At 50.2% G+C, this 16,673-nt stretch overlaps 1 protein-coding gene across 7 annotated transcripts in view; it reads right to left on the reverse strand.

The window, feature by feature from the left end:
- The window catches only part of SHANK2 (SH3 and multiple ankyrin repeat domains 2), a 510,304-nt gene that overhangs the window by 417,513 nt on the left and 76,118 nt on the right, over positions 1–16,673 (reverse strand). The window lies entirely within an intron of this gene.

Raw genomic sequence — 16,673 nt, forward strand, 5'->3', positions numbered from 1 at the left:
ACCCCACCCAAAGCAGAAAGGAAGGCAATGACGAAACACGGTGTGATTTAAAAATCGTTATCAGTTGCCAGGAGAGCTAACTTCTTAATATCTCCGTAGACAGTGTCTGAAAATCAATCACAGTTTCCAAAAACCTAACAGTGCCACTAAGAACCCAAAGGTCACAGCTTGGCCACGCTCTCGGGCCCTTTGTGTGAGATTCACCAACAAGCCAAAAAACACAAGTGCCAGGTCACATCTGCTTCTAACTGATTCTTCTCACTTTTTATTGAATTAAAATTATGTTCTGTTGAATAGCCATCAGCAGGAGCTCAAGAGTTTGCTTTATCACTGCAAAAACGTTCAGAAAGGACAGGAGGCTGGGACCAATTGTCTCCTGGGGGTTCTGCATGGGATGCAGAGCACCCCCCCCCCACCTTGATCCGGAGCCTGAGCTTTGGGGAGCACCTCCCAGTGGGGTAAGATGAGCCAGCTACTCTCAACAATGAGGAACGTTCAGCAGGCAGCCAGAATCCCACCCCCCAGGAAACCTGACCTGGTAGGCCTGAATGCTCCATCTGTCCCTCCCCAGGGCCAAAGGCTGAATTCAGGGGTAACCTTGGAGCTCCTCTTGGGGCTATCAGGCTGAGTGGGGGCCGGCTGTGCACTTCAGAGACACTTCATGATTGCCCACAGGTCCACCCAGCCATGGCTGAGTGAGAAGAATATCTGGAAACTTTGGTACAACAAACTAGATCTGCTTGATGTGATGAGGCGGGGCCACAGATAACTTGCCCATTCCTGTGTCAGGAGTCCTCATCAGCCTCTGGTTCCAACCACGCAAACATCCAACTCAAGTTCCCTTGGATACCAGCACCCTAGGAAGGCCTGGGCCACCCCCCCACACACACACACATACACACACACACACTGGCACAGCAAAGGTGGTGCCAACAGGTGAGTACAGAGCAGAGCATGGGCTGGGTCCTGCTCCCAAGGGACCCATGTGCTCACAAGTGATCACAGAGAGCCCACTCCACTTTGGGCTGAGCTGGGGATGCAGAGCCTATGCCCTGGGCAGGCCAGCCTTGTACAATTAAAAATCATCCTGCTCTAAGAAACATCAAGAAGGCCCCATTCAGAAACTTCCAGAAGGAGCAGGAGCCCAGAGGTCAGAAAGGCTTGGGCTTGCAACCCAATCATTCACACTAACCCTTTGATCCTGGGCAAACCCACCCACCCAGCAGTCCCCATTCCCAGGATGAAAATCATGGCACGTACACCTACCTGACTCACGGGGCTGTTGTAAGGGTCAAGCAGAAGGTAAATAATACGTGACACTGGGGGTTGACTGTGTCCTGCAAAACATGCTGACGTCCTAACCCCCTTTATCTGTGCATGTGACTTATTTGGAAATAGAATCTTGGCAGATGTCATCAAGGTAAGATGAAGTCATAACAGAGTAGGGTGGGCCCCGATCTGCTGTGACTGTGTCCTTACGAACAAGGGAAATTTGGACACAGATGTGCACGCGCCACATGAAGACAAAGGCAGAGACGAAGTGTGCATCTGTGAGTCAAGGAGCACCATGGAGCGCCAGCAGACCCCAGCAGCTGGGGCAGAGGACTGGCCTGGACGCTCCCTCCCAGCCTCAGGGAGGACCCAGCGCTGCCCATACCTGAATCTCAGACTCCAACCTCCAGGGCCAGGAGACAATAAATGTTTGTGGCTGAAGCCCCGCCTTCCAGAGCAGGTTATAGCGGCCCCAGGAATGAACACACAGAAAGCTATATCACGCCCGCCATCCTTTCTGGGGAGAGCTCCGAGGTCTGAGCACCGTGCTCCCTGGTAGCCCTTTTTCTTCCATGTGCAATGGGTGCTACCTGCGTGCTCACACTTGGCACCGGAAAAGCCATGGGGCAGCCAGTCAGAAGACATTGGACAAATCTCGCTTCCCTTCCACACTTAACCCTCATCAACTCCCTTCCCTACCAAGCATCCCCATCAGGCAAAGCCTTGCTGCAAGAAAAGCCCTGACATGGGTGACCCAATCAGTGAATGACAGCCGAGAGCCACAAAAAGTATAATGAGCAAACCAGCTCTAGACCATATTTGGGGCCATGAAAGAATCAACTACGAGACAGGATAGAGAACTGAAAGCAAATGCCCAAAACCCCCATGGACGCCCCAGGGGGAAGTAAGTACGCTGCCTGGGAGGGCATGCACACCATGGAGACGCTGCCCAGGAACAAAAAGGCACGTAAGAGTCTGGATGGGAATTTCAGGTGGAGGGCTCAGCACAGGATTAGCAGGGGACAAATCTGGGAGAAGTGGCGAGCCTGGCAGGTGGAGCACTGACAATTTCTACCCCAAGTGACCTTTCTGCATTCTACTCTTAACCTGATGCAGTATTGAGAAGTACTGGTGCCATATTAGCATCTCCCTACAGCCCTGTGAGATGGGGAGTCTTCATAATCTGTTACCGGTGTTCCAGGGTAAGCAATTTGCTAGAGGACACACAGCACAGGGAGGCTGCAAAGACAGCCTGGTGGGTCAGAAATTCCAGCGCCCAACCACTGCCATGGAAGGGCTGCTTGAGGGAATACCTTTACTCCTCTAGCTTCTGTCTTCTGCATAAAGGGTCCTACACCAGCACCAGGGTGAGCATGGGTGGGGGGACAGGAAATGACTGAGATGGAGGTCTTGTCCCTTAAGAAACTCAGAACCTGGAGGGAAAGGACAATGATAGTGATGGTGGTGATGGTGGTGATGGTGGTGATGGTGGTGGTGGTGATGATGGTGATGATGGTGGTGGTAGTGGTGATGATGGTGGTGATAGTGGTGATGGTGGTGATGGTGGTGGTGGTGGTGGTGGTGGTGGCGATGGTGGTGGAGGGGATGGGGAGGGATGGGGATGCAGGTGGTGGTGGTGATGGTGGTGATGGTGGTGGTGCTGGTGGTGATGATGGTGGTAATGGGGGTGGCTATGGATGATACAGCTGTGGTTAACATTTCTTGAATCCTAAAATGCCAGGAACTATACTAACTATATTTACCTTCACTGTAACCCTGAGTGAATAGTATTATCATTATTATTGTTGTTGTAAATTATACATTTATGTATTTATACATGATAAATACAATCTATATAATATATATTTACATATAACAAATACGATAATTACTATTAGTATAAAAACAATCATTATTATTATTATTCCCGGATTGGGAAGCAGAGCCTCAGATTCTCAAATAACTACCTCAAAGCCACATGTCTAGAAAGTGGTGGAGGTTCAATGTGAACCCAAGTCGAGTCTGCCTGGCTCCTGAGTCCTCGCTATTTAACTTATGCATTATCTTCTCTCCATATACACCTGGCCACCCTCAGATTATAAAATACTTGATAGTCCCTGAGAAAACCTATGTTCAGCTCTGTTGTAGATCAGGGAAATACTTACTGTCTTTGTTCCGAGTTTCCAATCATCCGTCGATTTGCCCCAACGTTGAATATTGACAATTACAAGGGAGAAACAGTTTAATCTCCATAACAAAGGACAACATTTGGGAAATTCTAAATAATTTTTTTCAAAGAAGTAAAATCTAGCCTCTGAGGTGCCAGTAGCTTTTAAAAATAGACAAAGTGACAAAGCGCTGGGCACACTGGCACTGGGGACGATGCATGGTGCGTGGTGCCACAGACATAAAACTATAGCAGCATCTCTGGAAAAAGCAGAGGAGAACTATGGTCTTCTTCCACTTAGAAGAACCCTGGCTGGGCTTTGGCCCTCAGAAGAGCAACAAAGCACACGCCACAACGATTTTTACCCAGTATAAATTCACAACTGAAATACAACTCAGAACCAGCTCCTCAGCCTGACAATGGGGGAATGGTCACTCTACAGGGCATTTAATACAAAGGAACACACTGTCCATGAACCTAAGCACACAGGTCAGGTAAACACATGGGGAATCGGACACCAAGGACAAGCAAATAACTCAAGTGTCAACTGTTGCTGACACCCAATCTAACAACCCAGCTCATCCCAAACTGACCCCCCCACCCCGACCTTCACCTTTGTCCTATTCCCCCACGCTTTCTACCCTCATCTTCCTTCTGAATCTCAATGGTGGGACCACCTCCTATACCAGAACACCAGGAGATGCTCCTGACTCCTCTTTCTCTGTGCCTTCTGGATCAGCCTAGGTTCATCTGTGGCCTGGAATGCTTGAGTCCCCATCTGTGCTCCCAGCACTGCCCCACAGGCCCCCATCCTTTCCCACCTGGGCTACTCCAGTAGTCCCTACACAAAGCTCACCTGCATGCCCCTTAGACCCATGCGACTTCACTCCAGTCCCATCACCTGTGTCCCCTCTTGATCCAATTACTCACACGCCTGGGCACTCAGAGCCCATGCTTCCACCCAAGGACACAGTGAAGGAAGAACTTTGGCCTGGACCCTACCTTCTTTTCAGGACATCTGTCTATCAAAGCCTCCTCTGCCCTTGCCCCAACCCCTGCACCTGCACGTGCGTGCGTGCACACACACACACACACACAAAGAAAGGCACAAACACATACACACTCCAGCACTGCCAAACCACTCTCAGTAATTCTCTGGCATGCCAGGCTGTGTACGTCCTTGCACACTCGTGCCTCCAGCTAACCACCCCTTCCCCTCCTCATCTGCCAACGGAAATCACACTCACTCTTCCCAGCTGGGTCCAGGACTCTCCCACTCTGGCCTCACCCCAGGTTGAGCTGATCAGGGAGTGTCCTGAACTGAACCCAGGGAGCTGGTCTACTGCCCATGGAGTACAGTCCAAGCTAATTGGCTGACCCCTGCTCCCTCCTGTCCAGCCTGTGGGTCATGGCCTCTCCATCTTGCATTTCTTTCCTATAGGAGGGACACACCAGCATGTATTTGCCTTATGACATTTCAGTGACTGTCACTTTTTGATCTCCTGGTGTGACACCCTAAATACCGAGACACCCAGATCCATCTGAAAACCTCCCTGTCAGGGCTGAGCTGGGTGGCTTCAGGTATGGAAAACTTACAAGTGGATGTAACGATACCTCCAAGCCCCCAATCAGAGTGGCTTCTCCCTTTGCTCCTGACAAGGAGTGCACTCACAGCAGATGGGAAGGGATGTGGGGCTGACAGGGCAGAGAACTGCAAAATCCAACAGGGAGAGCTGGTCTCTGTGACCAACATCAGCCTCGGTTTAAGGATCTGTCCAGGAAGCTCCTAGGGTTCCTTTGGGCCAACTCCAGTTCTCTTCAGGTTTTCTCAGCCCCCAGGGGCCCTGACTTCTTGGGGGAGGCACGTTCAAGCACAGGGAAACCAACTACAGCTTCTTCCAAGATGCCCACCCAATACCCAGCTGATCAGGACTCCTCCCTACTCCAGACTATGAGCTGCTCCGTGAGAACAAGGGTGTGTGTCTATCTCTTGGCACAACAATACTTGAAGCCTTGTTAATACAGATGAAACTGAATTGCGCTGAACCCAACATTCCAGAAATGGAACACTTCCAGGTGATATAATCCAATGTAAAGTAGTGTCTGGACTTGATCACAGTGAGGATGGTGGGAGCTACCATGACCGAGGGCTTGCTTGGCACCCAGGTACTGTGAACTCATCATCTCATCAGAATACAGCAAAGGTTTGGAGAGGGCAGACTGCAGCCGTGTTTGCAGAGATGTAGGCAGCACAGCTACAGTCGGCTGGGGGGGTAACCTATGTGAAACTCCACCCTCCACTTGTAAAACTCATGGCCAAATTCAAATCTAAAGTGAAGAGAGTGAGAGAAGCCTACTCTCTCCTACTTGGTCAATGTGAGTTGTAGCCACTCTACAAGATGTGAGGCTGGCTAACAACCGAGAATACCAGGACACAAGGGAAAGAACACTGGTCTTGGAGACAGGTCAAGGCAGACGCTCAGTGTGGATGTGCCACATTTGCTGTGTGTACCAGTTTTCCAGCACTGTCTTAACAAAACATCACAGATGGGGGCTCAAAACACAGATGTTCATTGTCTCCTAGTCCTGGAAGCTGGAAGTCCAATATGCAGGTGTGGGCTGGTTCCCCCTGTGCATGTCTGTGTCCCAATCTCCTTTTAAGACACCGTTCCTATTGGATTAGGTCCCATCCTAGTGACCTCATTTTATCTTAATTGTCTTTAAAGACCCCACCTCAAAAAAAAACAAAAAACAAACAAAAAAAAATAAAGACCCCACCTCCAAATATACTCACAGCCCAAGGTGCTAGGGGTTAGAACTTCTACATGGGGATTGAGGTAGGGGGACAACTCAGGCCATAACACTGTGACCACAGCCACGTCTTAGCCTCACATTAAGCAACACATGCTCCAGGTGGGCCACATGTATGTTGTCAACTAACTCACATGATCCACAGAGGATCAAGAACTTTGTGCTCTGGGGCCATGTACCCACCAATGCTCAAGTGGTCAGCCAGTCTCCTGGGGCAGAAGGAGGAGGAAGTTGGACAGGATTGTTTCTGATCTGCAACATCGAGACAAGAGAATTTTATGGAAAAGAGTAATCTGCTCTTCAAATCTGTTCTGGGTCCTGTACAATGGGGGTAATGGCAGCAGTCATTCTGGTGGTCTTACAAGGGTCAGGAAATGTCTAGACAAAGCCTGAAAGAATGGTAAATATTATACTACATAAAATATGCATTGTTATAGTGCACTGTCAAGGCAAGAACCATCAACAACACAAGGCTGGACTGCACAGATATATTCAGCCCACCACCTCCAACACATCTGTTCACTCACATTCCCCAGAGAGACTTTAATCCACATCATCCTTGACTTCCACCCAGAACAAGTTAAAAAAAAATATGGGGTGGGGGGGAGCTACCAAAGCATTTGGGGATGGTGGTGCCAAAGGGACATTCCCTGCATCACCCTGGGCCAGCTCCCGGACCCAGAGCTGGAGTCACAGACCCCCAAGGAGAATAAATATCCCAGCTCTGCCGGTGCTTACAGGCAGCCTTCAGCAAGAACTCAGGATGTTCTGAAAGAAATCCAAGCTTCTGAGCACATCACTCATTGCAAAGAGGTGCATTTCACATGTAAAACTTCCTTTGGATCACACTTGATGCCATTATCAGTCCTGTTATGATGCATTTTCTAAGAGCCATAATAAACAAAACTTGCCAGGAGCCATCTGAAGGTGCATTCAGGCATGTTTTGGCCCTTTAACAGCTGTTCGTGTGCAATCTGTAGATTTGCACACCTCCAAAAATGAGCCAACAGCAAGGCAACCCAACCTGGGACTGGGTGGTTTCCAAATGTACCTGTCCAAATGAAACAATGCTTTCTGCTATGGACAAAGACCTCTCAGGCTGGGGGTCTATTGCAGCAAACAGTTATTTCTCCCGGCTAACACAGGAAGCTTAAAATAAGGGATTTCTAGGGAAGCAGACATGCTGGGTGACCTTGACTGAGAAGGACAGCCTGATCTGAGGATGCTGAAGTCTAGGAGCCAGGCTGGTGCTTCTGGATGTTTAAACCCTAATGAAAGATAAAGTGGCTGTGGGCTGGTTTTTCCAATCAGAATAAGATTTCTCAAACAGTAAGAGCCGAATCGCTACCTGATGATGTGTTGAAGCGGTGGGAAACCCATGTGTTGTGGCTAATTTTTAAGGGGCTAACTGGCAGCCTCTGCTATTGTCAAGGTGACACTAAACAGAGGCACTGGCTCGGAATCCATCAGTGACTCACACCCTCCTTGGAGGTGAGTTAATTCTCCCCTCTTGATAGCCATTGTCAGGTGGGGCTCCGGAAATGGAGTGAAAGGAAGGACACTGGAGGTGGGGGTGGGGGGAATCACATGGTCCTGACCTCCAACACATCTCATGTGCTCCTAGAGGTTGGGATTAGCGCTCCTGAGCCCAAAGAGGAACAAAGAGAGCTCAGAACAGTTCCCAGACCCACACAGCTCCGAGGGGTGGAGCTGCAAAGCCACAAGCCCAGAGGCCAATCCACTAGGTCCCAGCAGCACACAAGGAGCCATGGGTCACAGGGTTGGCCTGGCAGGACCATGAAATGGGTGGGAGACGGGCAGGGGGCTGGACACAGTCCTGGACACAGCATGGACACTGTAGGGTACGACCCCCCATCCATCCAGAGACAAAATGTGTGAAGAGAAAGGTCAAAACTGAGCTGGCAGCAGTCAGACCCAGCAGGAGTCGTCACAGAGATCTGACCACAGAAGGTGCCAGAAAAGAAGCACCTCATCCTTGGATTTAACACAGAAAATTAAATATTGATGGCTCAGGCCCTGGTACTGCCACCTCCTCGGTAATTCTTATCAGCCTGGGACACAGGGAGAGGAGGAGATATCTGTTCTTCACCAGTGTGGCCTTTGAACCACAATGTTCTCAACACAATGTGGGATTTACAAAGCTTTTTTTACAGAATGTGTAATAATTCCAGACCAAAGCTACTTCGCCAAATGTTATTTTCTCAGAGAGATTTAAGTGGGTATTAAGTCAAAGCTTAAGCAGAAGGGCACGGCTACTCGGACATTTGTCACACGGGCTATGGGGACTCCGGCAAGCCAGGCTGATGTCTCTCATATATAAAACATTAACCTAATACCCAACAGGAGATGCAGCATGGAACCTTTACAACACACAAAACTGATGCTGGTTAAATAGGGTTTTTAGGGGAGTTTTTTTTTTTTTAATGGCATAAATGAAAATAAAGCCCTTCTCGGCCTTTAGCCAGCTACCATGTGAGATGAATAATAACTGACATGATCAAGACCTCCCCACTGGAGCCTTTGCCTGTGTACAACCCACCAATTTCCTGATTAAAATTGTGAAGTGTAAACCACTCCATTTAAGCACAGTGAGGTTGATTATCATCACCATATCACAGAGAAAACAGAGGCAAAGGGAAGTTGGGGACCAGGCAAGAGAGACTCTCTTTGGCCTTAGCAAGCAATTAATGAAACCACAAAGAAAACCAGAGTCCATGTCTTCCATCCCCCCAAAAGTGATCCAAATGTTCACTACAAAAGACATAACAGGTTCACTCAAGCTAGAGATCAACAATCCAGACCATCTGATTCTGTAATACAAAAGGGATGGAGGGACAGAATGAGAGATGGAGAATAGATGGATCGATGGTGCGTGGGTGGGTGGATGAATGGATGGATGGAAGGATGAATGGATGGATGGAAAGGATGGATGGATGGATGGAAGGAGGGATGGGAGGATGGATGAGTGGATGGAAGGATGGGTGGATGGAAGGATGAATGGATGGATGGATGAAAGGATGGATGGAAGGATGGAGAAAAGGATGGATGGAGGGAGGAAAGGATGGGTGATAGGTGGATGGATGAGAGATGGAAGGATGATGGATGAGTGGACAAAGGAAGGGAGGGAAGAACAAAAGGATAAATGGATAACTGGTGGATGAATAACATCAAAGAAAAGAAGTCTCAAAAAATATACTGTCAAATGAAAAAAGTAAGTTACGAATGACATGCCCAGGATGATGCCAGCTATATATGCTCTTTTTTACATAACAGAACACTATAGAGTGGTCACTAATACATATGAACAGAGAGCAAGAGACAAAAGGAATTCACACTGAATTTATAATAGTGTTTGTCTCTGAGGAGAGGGGACTGAGCATGAGAACAAAAGAGACTTTATCAGGAATGTGTTAATCCGTGGAATATTACTCAGCCAGTAGAAACGACAAATACCCACCATTTGCTTCGACATGGATGGAACTGGAGGGTATTATGCTGAGTGAAATAAGTCAATCAGAGAAAGACATATGGTCTCATTCATTCGGGGAATATAAAAAATAGTGAAAGGAATTAAAGAGGAAAGGAGAGAAAACGAGTGGGAAATATCAGAGAGGGTGATGGAACATGAGAGACTCCTAACTCTGGGAAATGAACAAGGGGCAGTGGAAGGGGAGGTGGACAGGTGGGTGGAGGGATGGGGTGACTGGGTGACGGGCACTGAGGGGGCACTTGACGGGATGAGCACTGGGTGATATGCTATATGTTGGCAAATTGAACTCCAATAAAAAATTAAAAATTAAAAAAATTTTTTAAAAAGGAATGTGTTAATCCTGAGATTAAAAAGGGATAAAATGTAGGGCACCTGGGTGGCTCTATCAGGTAAGCATCTGACTCTTGATTTCAGCTCAGGTCACAATCTCAGGATCATGAGATCAAACATTGGGCTCCAGACTCTCTCCCTCTCCCTCTGTCTCCCACAACCTTTCTCACATGTGTTTGCTCACTCTCTAAAAAAAACCCCCAAAGTGACAAAATGCTAACTATCACTGTCAATTAGTCATAATAGATACACTAGTATTTATGATACTATTCTTTGACTTCTATATTTTCTACTTTCTTATATTTAAAAAAAACACACAACAACAACATCAAATCAAAATGTAAGGCATTTCTCAGCCTCTTAGGAGCCTCCTTGGCAGGACTGGAGTCAGCCCTGGACCATAGTGCACAAACTCAAATTTCTTGAAAAAAAGAGCATTAACACCATTCTCTCCTTCAGCCCACTGAATCCTCCTGACTTTTCTTTCAGGGCAGAAAACCTGCTCATGTCAGGATCATGTACAGCTAATTTTCTAATTAAGTATAAAACCCAAACAGGTTTCCTTTTGGTAGCAAACAAGCAAGTGGGATGAGTACATTCCAAGACAGGAAGATCTAGAAACAAAATGGCAGCCTGAAACACCAATACATTTTTTTTAAAGATTTTATTTATTTATTCATGAGAGACAGAGAGAGAGAGAGGCAGATACACAGGCAGAGGGAGAAGCAGGCGCCCTAGAGGGAGTCTGATGTGGGACTTGATCCAGGACCCTAGGATCACGCCCTGAGCCAAAGGCAGATGCTCAACCACTGAGCCACCCAGGTGCTCCAAGTTTAATACATTTTTTGATGCAAGAGTTTTTTGTGTCTATGTTGCCTGGGCTACTGGATCACGTGTGAGGCTGTTTTGGGATGACATTCAAGACACCAGTGCGGTAGTGTTGGTCTCAGGGGCAGACTTGAGGGGTGGACGTGTCTCCAAGAGAAGCAGCCAACTAAAGAAAACATGGCTGTCTCCCAGTCCACAGAGTGCGTGATTCCACTGAGACAGAATGTCTAGAAATGACAAATCCACAAGGATGGAAAACAGGTGAGTGGTTGTCAGGGGCTGGAGGCGGAGGGCTGGGGTCTGGGGGGAGCAGGGGACTGATGGCTGCTGGGCAGGGGGGGTTTCCTTCGAGGGTGATGATAATGTTCTAAGATTGCAGTGATGGATACGCTCATCTGGGAATCTATGAAATCTATTGAATTATACACTTTTCATGGGCACATTGTATGTAAGGTAAATTATATCTCAATTTTTAAAAGAAACATTTTTTCCCCTGTGCTGAGAAGCTATCAAGACGCAGGCATCACATGTTAAAATTGTGGACCCATGTCAGGAGTAAGTCCTCTTCAAACAGCCAAAGCACACTCTCGTGCTAGAGCCACACCTGCTCTGATCTTGCCGACTGTCATCAGGAACCCGTCCTTGGGTCTCTGCCTCCATCCACACCACCCTGGATTCTTGCAGGAGCCTCCTACCTGCTTCTCCTTCCTTCCCTCCTCGCAGACCCCACCACCCAGAGAAGCCAAGATCCCCCTTTCTCAAATATTTATGAGGTCATGCACTCTGCACCAAACCTTTCCACAGCAAACTCACTACCCCCACATCAGCCCCATCACCTCCTTCTGCCATGAGCACCCTCCGCCTTCTCTGCTGCGTCAACACACCAAGTTCACTTCCACTTCAGATTTCTGCTCCTGCGTACCTGCTGTTGGGGAGGGTTTTATTTATTTTTTTATTTTTTTTAATTTTTTTAAAATTTTTATTTATTTATGATAGTCACAGAGAGAGAGAGAGAGACGCAGAGACACAGGCAGAGGGAGAAGCAGGCTCCATGCACTGGGAGCCCAATGTGGGATTCGATCTCAGGTCTCCAAGATCGTGCCCTGGGCCAAAGGCAGGCGCCAAACCGCTGCGCCACCCAGGGATCCCTGGGGAGGGTTTTAATCACAAAGGTCTTCACTGTGCTAACCTGTCATCCTCCAGGGTTCCACTCAGATGTCACCCCCTCACCCGCCAGAGGTGAGAGTTCAGATGACTTCATTCACTGTTTTACAACATTGTTCATCCAGCCGCACCAGGTGCTGGGGCACAAGGAAGCCCAGGCCATGAAGCACCTCACACAGGATCAGTGGGGCAGGGGAGGTGCACCGTGTGAGTAGTTGATCTTTATCCTTGAAACAGTACGAGCTCCTAGGGGAGGATGACCAGACATGGATGCGGGGAACTGTGTTTACACTGCACGCAGTCGCCTGAGGTGCTGCGTGGGCTGTCCTGGTCCAAGGATATGGGAATAGTAAGGAGTGAGCCCTGGAACTCCTGTGCTTCGTGTGAAAGGTGAGTAGAAGGCAGAGACGTCCCAAGAAAGAGGAGGGATTCTGGGAAAAGGAATCTGGTTTGGATGGGAGACAAGCCCCCCCCATGGAGGCCTACCTGCACCTTCCCCAGCCCCGCCTCCACACCCCTCATCCATCTGGGGCCAGGACACTGCAGAGGACAAGGCAGGGGGATACCTGACCCACAGGCCCCCTCTGGAAAGACAGTCCTAAGACAAACCTTGATGGAGGGGATCTTGACGGAGTGGATCTGGGAGGAAGCTCGTTCCAAGAAGTCTGGACCTCATGAACTCCTACAAGAAGACACACAGTGCTCACCTCCAGAGGCGCCAAGGAGTTAGCATGTGCCCACCAATCCGCTCAAATGGAGCTTTTCAAGATATCAAGCTGTTCCTGCCCAGGCCTTCCAGAACCTTCTATCATGAGGTAGAATGAGAGGCCAAAAGAGAGCACTAGGGGCTCGATTCTCAGCAACCAAATGAGGATAGGGGCTCAAAGATTGCCAAGATGGGTGAAGAAGTCCTAACATTCAAAATCACAGAAGACCTCAGATAGGACCAAATACAGTGCCTGTGACAAAGGGTGAGGGAGAGATTAAAACCCAGAGAAGGAAGATGTGGGACCTCTCTGCTGCTGGCATTCTATTTTGATCCTCAATGATAAGCGGAAGCCCAAGGTCACTTGGAAAGCAAGCATGTCTGACAGTCCATTTGGAAGGAAGTGATAGATGATGGAGCGTCCACGTCAGCTGATGTGTGGCAGGGAGACAGTCACGGCGGGAACACGAGGGGCTGCCGCTTTGGGGGAGAAGTTAGAGTGTGTGTATGTGTGTGTGAGAGACAGAGGATGAATGAGCAACAATAAATGTCTTTGAGGGGATCAGGATCACAGCTTAGATGCTTTTTCCTAAATGAAATACCAAAGCTGAAGATATGCTTGCATAATAAATGGAAGCATCAGCAAAGCAAAGAAGGAGAGACTCAATGTCCTGAAGCATCTTCCAGGAGGTAGCCGGTCCCTGCACCTCCCTGGACCCATTCAGATAGGTCATGGGGACAGACATGGGGCTGGCAGCTGCCGTGGAGCCCCTGGGGACCGAGCCCTAGGCAGGGGTGGGTGCAGGGGTTGGTGCTGTGCGCACCCAGGAGGCCCCATCCCGTGCTCCTCCTGCCCTCCTCCATGTGCTCAGTGCCAGCTCTGTTCCCATGTCCCTCAAAACCATAAATAACAGAAGAACTGTAGCTGGTATTGATTTTGGCACATACCACTTGCTTCAAAGGCCAAGCCTGCTGACGGGTGCTGCACTTGACCCCACAGGGAGCCCTTCATGCACATGCAGTGACCCAGGGCCCACCTCACTGCGGGGTTCCCCACATGGCCCGTGAACCCTCACTGGGACTGCTCCTCAGGCTTCGAGAGGCCTGGGAAAATGCTCCTGGAAGGATGGTGAGCCCTGCCAAAGGCTTCTGCCCAGAGAAGGGAAATTTCACCCCCTGGAGGTGAGACTCAGAGCAGCAGTCACTCTGAGAGAAAACCAGACCTCACCTGGCTGTGTGGGGGGGGGGTGGGGGGTGGGGTGGGGGGGAGGAAACAGGACACATCAGGGGCACAAGAGACACAGCCTCAGGGCTCCTCGAGACACTGCCTCCCCTTGGGCAGGAGGACATGGGGGTGACAACTGGCACAGCAGCTCCCACGGCTCCTCTGGGCAGGATTCCAGGGCCTGTCTCACGTCCCCGGCTCCAGGATTCGACCTGGCAAGGACTCGCACGCAGAAACAACGGCTGCTTTGTTACTGGGGTTCGTGCCCGTGAGAGTTCTGGTCTCAGCCTCCAGGGGCTTTGTTTGTCTTAACAAAGTGAAGAGAGGTGATCCTTAGAAGGTTCCGGAAACAATTATGCTCCTGGGAGTAGAGACCAAACTCCCGGCAGGCATTCATAACTGTGGGTCTGAAGAGCAGGTGTCTCTCCATCAGTAACTCTCAACAGGTCCCCGAAGCCTCTGGCATAGTGGACACAATTGCTGCAGGGACGTGAGCCCACCATGCCACCCTCCAGGAAGCGGTCACAGCAGGCAGGGGCAGGCCACGGGCTTCCAGGCTGCCTCCTGCTTGCTTCCCTGTGCCCGCCAGACCCGGCGTCATGTCGACCTCTCCCATGTCCCACGCCCTTGCTCACTATCCGTGGAGCATCTCAACAGCCATGGTGGCAGAAAGGCCTCTCTCTCCACTGTCACTGGTGAGTGCCTCCTGGGTGTGGGCAGTGCCAGCTCCGACCACGGAGACCGATCAAGGTAGCAGATGCTCAATGGGCATTTGCTGTTCTCTGGTCCCAGCTGTATGCCCAGCCTGTACCGGCTCACTTCACACCTGCAGGTGGGCCCCAGGCTTCAGACCTTCAGTGTGGTGCCCCAAACACACAGCGGACAGTGGCAGGTGTGACTCTGAGCCATCTCAGATGCACCCGAGCCCGTGCTGTACGTTCTGCAAGGCTGCCCGCTGGCTACCTTTCCCGGTGACTATGGGCTGCAGAAGTAGCGAGTGAGTACATGCCACACCAGCATCTGGCAGGTTTGGAGGCTCCAGTCCATGTGTCCCAGGCCACCTGCTTCTCACCCAGCCACTGGGACTAGGAGGTCATTGGTGGGGCCCTTACGGGTGGGTGATGTTCTTTTTAAAAAAAAAAAAAAGATTTTATTTATTTATTCATGAGAGACACAGAGAGAGAGGCAGAGACACAGGCAGAGGGAGAAGCAGGCTCCATGCAGGGAGCCCGATGTGGGACTCGATCCCGGGACTCTGGGATCAGGCCCTGAACTGTAGGCAGACACTCAACTGCTAAGCCACCCAGGTGTCCCGATGTTCCGTCTTTTCATCCGATGCTTGTTACACATTGTACCCACTCTGCATGCTTTCTTTCCACGTGTGTGTGATACAACACCCAGACTGACAATGCTCACAAGTGCTGTCTAGCTCGGGCTGTCTCACAAAGAGAAGTAACACATGTGAAGACTTTAACCCAGGGTCTGACCCACGGTGAGCGTTCAGGAAGTGACCAAAGGATGCACTGGCACCGCTCCAGGACCCGGGGATCTCCCACAGAGGGAATGCGTCTACAGGACGCTCCAGGAAGGGAGAGGGATGAGGAAAGCTCACCCACACATGGTCAGAGCAACAGAGAGACAGCACATTGCTGACCGCGTCACAGGCCAGGCAGAGACAGCCTGGAGATGATGAAGACGTGTTACGGGAAGAGAGAAGGCTCACAGAAACCAGGCACACATGCATCCGGAGAGAATGTATCCCAGTTAAAAGAAGGAATATCTACAAGAGGAAAAGAAGAGCCATAAAACCTAGTAAAAACAAACAAAAACCAATGACTCAAAAGAATAATTTTCAAGATGAGTCAGTGCAAGGCTATAAAATCAAACAGAAAGCCAGAATCTCAACCACAGTCAATCGGGAATTCCGAGGGACAAAGCTGAAGGGGTCCAAGTGAGGACAGCACAAGAGAAGGCTCAAGAACATCGTGGAGGCTACGAGGAGAGGCACCGGTGCTGAAGGCAGATACAAAGACGCCCAAGGGCGCGTGGCCACTGTCCCTGAAACAGAACCCAACCCGCAAGCCAGGAGAAGGCACAGCAGGTGAGAAAACCTCCCAGGAACGATGGGCAAACAGAGTCTGCAGATTGGAGGTCCTTCCGGGAGAAGCTGGCAGCCAGCACCACCAGCAAGGACCCACAGGCACCAAGCAAGTGCCCAGCAGGCCACACGCCAGGGCCGTGGGCAACGAGAAGCCCAGAGGGCTACCAGGAGCCAACAGAGGAAACAGCATGGGGCCCAGGCCTTGAGAGGCACCAGGGAGCCAGCGGTGGGCAGCACGGGCAAGGCGGACCACACAGAGCTTACACAGCCCGGCAAGTGGGAAAGAGCAAGTGGGAAAGAGCTCCGCGTACCACCGAGCCCAGAGCATCGAGGGAAGAGGCAGGGCCCACATGGGTGCCAGACGCCCCACTTGCTAATGCGTCCACTGTGTGCATCTCCCCTGTGAGTCTGGTCCCTGTGCCCTTGAGGCCTGGCCTCCGTCTGGCACAAAATAAGTGCTCGGTAAGCGGACCAAGGTGCCGGCAGCACGCTGGGAGGCAGGCAAGGGCAGAGCCGAGGGGAAGGAGGGAAGCGCGGGGCAGGTGCACGATGTGTGGG

This window comes from Vulpes vulpes, chromosome 5 (genome assembly GCF_048418805.1).
Source record: "Vulpes vulpes isolate BD-2025 chromosome 5, VulVul3, whole genome shotgun sequence".
Lineage (NCBI taxonomy): Eukaryota > Metazoa > Chordata > Mammalia > Carnivora > Canidae > Vulpes > Vulpes vulpes.